This window comes from Papaver somniferum, chromosome 1 (assembly GCF_003573695.1).
Source record: "Papaver somniferum cultivar HN1 chromosome 1, ASM357369v1, whole genome shotgun sequence".
In the NCBI taxonomy this organism is placed as follows: domain Eukaryota; kingdom Viridiplantae; phylum Streptophyta; class Magnoliopsida; order Ranunculales; family Papaveraceae; genus Papaver; species Papaver somniferum.
Genome location: NC_039358.1, coordinates 244,875,273 through 244,883,434, shown reverse-complemented (window position 1 = coordinate 244,883,434; position 8,162 = coordinate 244,875,273).

Sequence of the window (8,162 nt, the reverse complement as noted above, 5' to 3'; positions counted from 1 at the left end):
TGTTATGTAAACGCTGGGACAATTGTAAAGCCGCTTAAACACGTGAAACCTTATATATCTTACATGATTTTTGTTAGCCTTGGGTTCTTCGTTACTATGTTTGTGATCCTATGTTTCTAAGTGGGTTAACTTACTCATGTGCTTTGAAAGATTTCGTATCTCTAAAGGATACACGAATCTATGATAATTTGCAAATCGTTACTATTAATATATCAAAGTTTTCGCGGCTACTTGAATGGCATGGGTAGGGCTCATCGGCTCCATTATATTCATGCACATCATTCCCTTCATCAGATGGTTACGTAGGTATCTTAGAATGGGAGATGGAAAAAATCTAATGGAAAGGTTTCAACATTTATTCTACTTTTAACAAATCAAGTTTTTAAATTACAAAAAAACTTCTTTTAATTATCAGGTCAATCATTTTTGAGAATATTAATCATCTACAATGGAATCTTTGAAATTGACCGATAACCTAGCAACAAGTTGGACACTGAACCCTTTTTAAATATCTACACCTAATCTATGAAAAATAAACTACCTACCTTATCTGTGGCATCATAACTAACAATATAACTTTTTTAATCTTTTTAGAAAACTAATAGTGTCTTCACCCAGTTCCCAAGGGTAGTGAACGCCAAAGTACCAAAAATCATATTTGTGGGAATGCATTTGTAGAGATACTTTATACGTTTACGAAGGACTGCGTTGGATAATATACGACTAGGCGTAAAAGCACGGGTATTGCCACCAATGAAGAGTGAGCGAGACCCCGTGATATCAAAACAAACATCCTGACCGTTCTTCCAGTTGTATACCAAAACATCTGCAGGTCGTAATGCACTCTCATTATCGGAGAAAAAACCAAAAGAAACCTCTTTCCTGGACGAACCTCCAGCTTTGTAGCATATATATCAGTAATAACATCTCCAACAAGATCCTAGCGGAACTTGAGCCCAATATCACTTACGCAGTGTAGAGCGTGATCCCTGAAGATATCCATCTCCCCGTTGCAACTGGGGAAAGGGCTACCAATGTCAAATAACAGGATACCGAGCCTATAAAAAAGTATGAAGCTAAATTTTATAGACCCAATGATTTGGTTTAGCCCAGCAATAGGCACGGCTAGTAGATAATATTATGCATGTTCAATTTTGTTGCATCGCAACAAGGTGGAGTCATGGTCTTTCGTTGTGAACTTCTTAGGCAGCTATTTCATAACAACGTCGAAGTAAAATAGTACTAAAGTTTCCGTGGGATTAGGGGCAATTTCGTCCATGCTAAATCTAGAAGCTGGCAAACCACACACCAAGCATGTAACTATGTAGAACTTGATGGTAAGCAAAAGATGACAGAAGAATCGAGGATGTTCTATTGTACAGATTTAGTCTGAATGAAGGAGGCAAGATAATAATGGTGTCTCGCATCAGATATTGTATATATTCCCAAGCTTCCGCACCTGATGCGTAATTAAGGAAGAAAGACGTTATTGCAAGGGTCCATAAACAGTACCATCCCCGATTATTTTCTTAAGTGTTGAGACAGATGAAGATCAAAATGAGACTTAGCTTGTTGAAGAGCTGTAAGAGTTGTAGTGCGCATGGTGAAATACATCCAGGATCGACCCTGAGATTTTTCTGCCTAGAAACAAGAGTAAAATTGTTGCCCATATCACAATTATAAAAGCATTGCCAAGTCCACCCGGCGTATCCATATGGGTTGTATAATGTTACAATAATCCCGTTTTTGAATCTATCCAAGTTCTCGAGTTCAATTAGAAATTCTGAATGTCAAAGTGAAACTCGGCATATTGCAACGACCAAAATATAACTCATGATTTCAAAATCAACCGCTAGTACGCACTACTGGGATCATAAGCGATAATTCATATTATGAATAAGTGTTAATGGAAAAAGTTATGACATATTTCTTAATAATCAATCCGGTAATAAGAAACATCAAAAGAGAGACACCAAAACTCTATTGTATAAAAAATAGCAACAAGCCAACAAACCCTTTTTTGTATTACATTTATAGCGCCAGAGGAATGTTAAGGGACTAATTTCATCAAAAGCTTCTGTTCATTGCCATTGATGCCAACTACAAAGCCACGAAACTAAAACAACTTTCAGCACTGAAAGATTATACTATGAAATCATAATTCTTCACGGACAGCCAAAAAAAAATTGCCATGTCTCTAGCCTCTCTTTTATTTGGTACCGCGTTATATTGACCGGAAAGTAGATCATATCATCATAGTGCCCGCGATTCAAATGTGGAGTGTTAATTTTTCTATCATTATATTATACTGTGCCCCCCAAGTCTCTTGGGATTATGTTTTTTTTTTTAATTTATTTGTAATCATGATTTAAACCTTCGGTTTTGTTTTTAACACAAATCCACCCTCAACAAAAAACTTTTTGTGCTGCTCCTGTTCCGTGCTCCCCAAAAGTCAACATTCATTGACCTTCCCTAGGGCCGACCCTGAGTATAGTCGGGACACACCAACACAGTTACGAAGAGTAACTGTTCACTCTGTGGGTCAATCATTAGAGAAAAAACAAATAAACTTAAAGGTAATCTCTTTAGATTTTTTTTCCCTCCGAAGCAAAAAGGTAATCTTTACGCATTTCATCTAAGTCAGTAATAATTTTGTGTGTGGTAAAATTATCAAGTCAGTGTTATGAGAAAGTTAATGTATGTTTATGTATTAGCAAGTGTTGTCGAAGTAAGAAAATTGTAATGAAGTCAGAGCGGTCAAGATATGTAATCATTATTTTGTTATACTGCTCCTACGTATATGAAGGTGTAGGGGTGTGTTTTGTTAATGTGATTTTTTCTTCTTCGTTTCATCTCCGCATTTTAGCATATTTAATAATATGATTTCAGGTAAATTTCCTTTGCTATGGTTAAAAGATGAACAAAGATCTGTTGCTAGAATTTCTGACCTCATCGAAAAATATTTAGATCAATAGAAACTTTTGAATTTGATTTTTGTTTTTTTCGACCCACTTCTCTCTATTTTTGCAGGGAATAAAATAATTTTGGCCCCAATTTTGCACCCCTTTCTGTCGCAGGTTCCGTTATCTATGTTTTTCTTAAATCTCTTTCTCTCTCGCGAGATCTTTTGCTTCTTTCTTGAATGAACCATTCTCCATTTGTATTTGGTTGTGATACTGAGAATCATAAAAAAGAAAAAAACTTAAACAAAACCTAATTCTCCAATAAGGGTGGTTCTCCCAGGAGCTGTGGTGGCTATTGTTGCTAACCAAGCAATCTCGCTTAAATTTATTTTGGTTAAATGACACATGAAAAAAATTTGTTGGGTGCAATAATCAAAAACAAAGAAAAATCAAATAAGCAAAAGTTATTGATACTTAGCTCCTTTATAATGGAAGTGATTGCTTTGACGAAACGAACAAGCTCCCCGTATCTCCGCAACAGCAACAAGGCAAAACTTTGGAAAATAGAGTGAGTCACGTGTTCAACACGCTGTCCTTAAGACATTAGCGCCCGGCTACACTCAAGAGTGATGCTATAGCCCTCACAGGACGGATATCTCCAGGATAAAATACCCTAATACACCTACTACTAGCATATGTAGTAGATGCTCAACTTGAGCTTGACAACTCCGAAAAAACCGTTAAGGAAAATCGCGAATGCTTAAAAAACGCAAAATATTTTCCCTTAGGGGTCCCTCTAAAATATAGAGCAACCCCTTTCCCATGATTTTACAAAAGTAGTGAATTTCTTTATATAATGGAATAAAACAATTTAAGAAGAGGAATTGCCCGATGTGGGACTAAAAAGCTTATATAGTCTCTTAAAACAACTAAAAAGTGGAAACTCCACAATGTGGGACTAATAAGTTTTTCATTCACAAATAAAACAATAAATTAATTTTATTTAGTTAAACACATTAAAATAATAATTAATCAATATGTTCCAACAATCCCCCACATGAATGAAAACCTCAATAAAACATGAAAAACACAGATAAATCTTGGTAAGTCAACACCCAATCTCCATGATCCGGCTTGATCGAACAGACATATGGAACGTATGTGTGTTGAAATCATACTAGTCATTTCAATGTCCTCTCCTTCACACAAAAATGTGTTGACCCTAGGGTCATACTATGGATTGCAAAAATCATATAGTATAGAGAGCTTTCATCTTTAGCTCCTCACAAGTGAGACTAAAGGTTCCTTTCACGAAAGTGAAAAAGCATGAACCAGTGAACACTTAGTGACCCTTAGGTACTAAGTTCCAGTAATACCAAAACCATCAAAAGCGAAAATCATATAAAAAATGCAGGAAATACCATTTTAGGCAGAGGTGTCCATGAGGTCCTGAACCTTTGCTTAGTGAGATATTACCGGAATTACTTGCTAGAGACAGTGAACTATGTCTTGAACTCCTAGCGTTTTATGTAATTCGCGATAACAATCACGGATGATATCTCCAAGGTTGCTGCCAAGCTCGTGCCGTTTTGTCCGTTTTGGCCCTGGACGTATCCTGTTTCTCAGAATGCTCTAGAGAATCAGCTCATATTCTCACAGGAAGCGACCCACTTCCTCATTCAGATAGGTGAGTTTCCATAAAGAGTGTTACTGCTACACCCCACTTCAATCTTAAATTGAAACTATAGAACTCATTAAGACTTATTAAAAAGTCATCCTCCACATGCAGTCACACTATCACGTCTACACCATAGGGAAGGGACAGAGAATGAAAATCTCTGATAGTGTTTACCTTTACCCACCACAAATTAGTTGTCTCATTCGAAACCTTGATCATGGGATCTCCAGTCAGCAAGGTTGAGTATCCTTCATGGCAAGTTTAATATATGAGCTTAAGCCCCAACCCCCTCGATGCATTTTTAACTATCTCTTTGTACAAACCTTTCGTCAAAGTTGCGCGATATTCTCCTTGGACTTTATCCAATCAATGGAAATAACGCCGATTGAGATTAGTTATTTCTTAGCTTTAACTATTATAGCTTGGCTAACACAATGTATAGATATAGCTGGCACAGGCCTATGCCAAAGAGGAATGTCTTCTAAAAAGCATCTTAGGCACTCGGCCCCCTCTCATGCTTTATCTAACGCAATACTCTCAGATTCCATAATGAATTGAGCGATATGTTTGTTTGGAAATCTTCCAACAACAAACCCACATGTTAGAGTGAAACCATATCCACTCGTAGACTTAGACTCCTCTGAGTCAACTATCCAGTTTGCATCATAAAGTCCCAAGGACAACAAGATACCTTTCATAAATCAAAAGAGTATTTTAGGTACCATAATACTCTACTCAGTGCATCTGAATTCTCTTGCTCTGGACTACAATTATATCCACTTAACTTACTCAATATAGGCAATGTCTGGACTCTTACAGTTCATTAAATTCATCAGACATCCTATAACTTTTGAGTATTCAAGTTAAGATACTCCACTACCCTTATTTTTCTTGAGACTACAAGAATAATCGTACGAAGTACAAGCAGGTTTACAATCAGACTGATTGTATCTCTTAAGCACAACTCAACATAATGAGAACGACTAAGACTTATAAATGTTTGATTATCTTCTAATCCTCATCCCTAAGATTACATCAAAAGGGCCCAAGTCTTTCAAGTCAATGTTCTCATTCAGTGCATGTTTTTAGTGGAATTGATCACATCTATGTTTGTATCAAGCATATCATCAACATACAAGCATACAATTACACAGACATCCTTAACAAGTTACTTGTAACATACTTGTCAGATTCATTAATTTAAATCCACTATCCATTATCACATGATTAAATTTTCCATGTCACTGTTTACGTGCTTATTTGAAAACCACAAAGATTTTTCAAATTACAAACTTTGTATTCACAACCTTTCACTACAAAGTCTTCAGGTTGATCTATGTAAATTTCTTTACCTAATTCACGGTTTTAGAAAAAGCTGTCTTAACATCCATCTGATGTATCTCTACGTTCTTTATGGCAGCAATAACAATTAGTATCTCAACGGAAGTAATTTCCGTCACAATTGAATTAGAATCAAGGAAATCTACACCTTTTTAGTTTATAGCCTTTAGCTACCAACTTAGCTTAATATTTTTCCACAGTTTCATCTACCTATCGTTTCCTCTTAAAGACTCATTTACATCCCATGGTCTTACAACCTGGAGGTAAACTAGAAGCTCCCAAGTCTGGTTCCAACGGACTGAGTCCATTTCACTAAATGAAGCTTCTTACCAGAATGGGGTTTCAGTAGATATCAAGGCTTCTTTACAAGTCTGTGGCTCAGACTAAGCTAGGCATGTTATGAAGTCGGTTTCATAAGAAGTCTCAAGTCTAATTATTTTACTTCTCTTAGGCTCAACATCAACTTCATCTTCCTTTAAAATAAGTTCTGACTATTTGAAATAAATCTAGGGGATCAACAACACATCTCTAATGAGGTACAGGTTTAGAATAAACATGTTCAAAGAACTCAGCATCCCTAGATTCCGTAATAATATTCACACCAATGTCAGAAAAAATCAGAACACACAACCAAAAATCTATTTGTAGAAGTATACTCAATATACCCTATACGAAAACACAATCAACATTTTTGGTTTCAATCTAGTTCTTTTAGGAAGAGGAATTACAATCTTAGTCAAACGCCCCCACACTTTGACACATTCATAAGAAGGTCATCTACCGTTCCATAAACCATATGGAGTTTCATCTGATTCTTAAAAGGGTACTTTATTCAGGATATACTAGTTAAGAGGACTGCCTCCCCCCACAAGGCCGCAGGTAATCCTGAACTAATCAACATGGAAATTATCATCTCCTTAAGGATACGGTTGTTATGTTCAAGGCTTCTAATTGGTTTCCAACTTCAAGTTTATACATCTTAAGGCTTCTAAGGCGTCATCCTTATCCTAAGCAAGTATACAAGATAGTACCTCGTACAATCATCTACGGAAGTTATAACCATCTTTTACCACAGTGGTTTTGGGTTGAACTCATGTCAACTAGGCCTAACTGAATTAATTCTAAAGGCTTAGAATTACTCTGAACATTTGTGCTAAAAGATTTTATAGCATATTTTGATTCTTCACAGATTTCACTTTTGTGTTCAAAATCCAAACTAAATTTGGGTACGAAGCCTATGCTAGCCAGTTAAGCATTGACTTATAAGTTTACGGTTCCAAGTCTACCACGTAAAACAATCAATCACACAAAGATATCACAAGAATCAACTACGTTCACATCATCAGTTTTTCCGTTAAGCTTATATAGACCCAAAGTCCTATAACTCTTGCTTAAAAAATCACTGCCTAGTTACAACAAGTTTTCCAGATTCAATTAAGATCTTAAATATTTTTCCATCTACAACAGAACAAGATACAAGATTTTCGCATATGCTCGGAACATGAAAACTTCATTCAATGTGAGAATATTACAGATATGAGCTTCTGCTCGACCTTTTCCTTTTATGCAACCTCTATTGCATATGAGTTACTCAATAAGAGTTTCTCGACATCCCCTATCCTATGATAGGAGGTGAACAGGTCTCTGTTTCAACAAACATTCTTGGTGGCTCCAGAGTCCACCTACTGGTCTCTCACATTGGTTATTAAAATAACTTCCGACATCATGCCACCAAACTCGTTCTAGTTTGTTTCAACTAAATTAGCATTAACTTTCTACTTATTAAGGTTTTTATGTTGTCTACAATTTACTGCCGCGTGGCCAGGAATTTTACAAACATAACACTCACCCTTAACTAAAGTAATTCCGGATTCAGGTTTACGAAATATACCTTTATCATGAAGACCATGCTTAGAGTTGCGTTCGATGTTCTCACCTTTGCCATCTTTGGAAGATTTGTTTCCAACCACATGCGGCTATTAGCCATGTCCCTCGGAGATGACACCTTTATTCACAAATCACAATTCCAAATCAGAAAGTAAAATATGAGTTTTGAAGATAACATCTATATATACAAACTTCGTTTGAATCAGCGTTTCAAAAAACTCATGGTTACCCCACAAAAATTAATTTAGTTAACAACAATTTTCTGCTCGTCAGAATTTTTCAGAAACGTTTTTCTGTTTTGTAAAATATCAAAAAAATACTTTTACAACTCCAAAAATTCTGAAATTTTACGC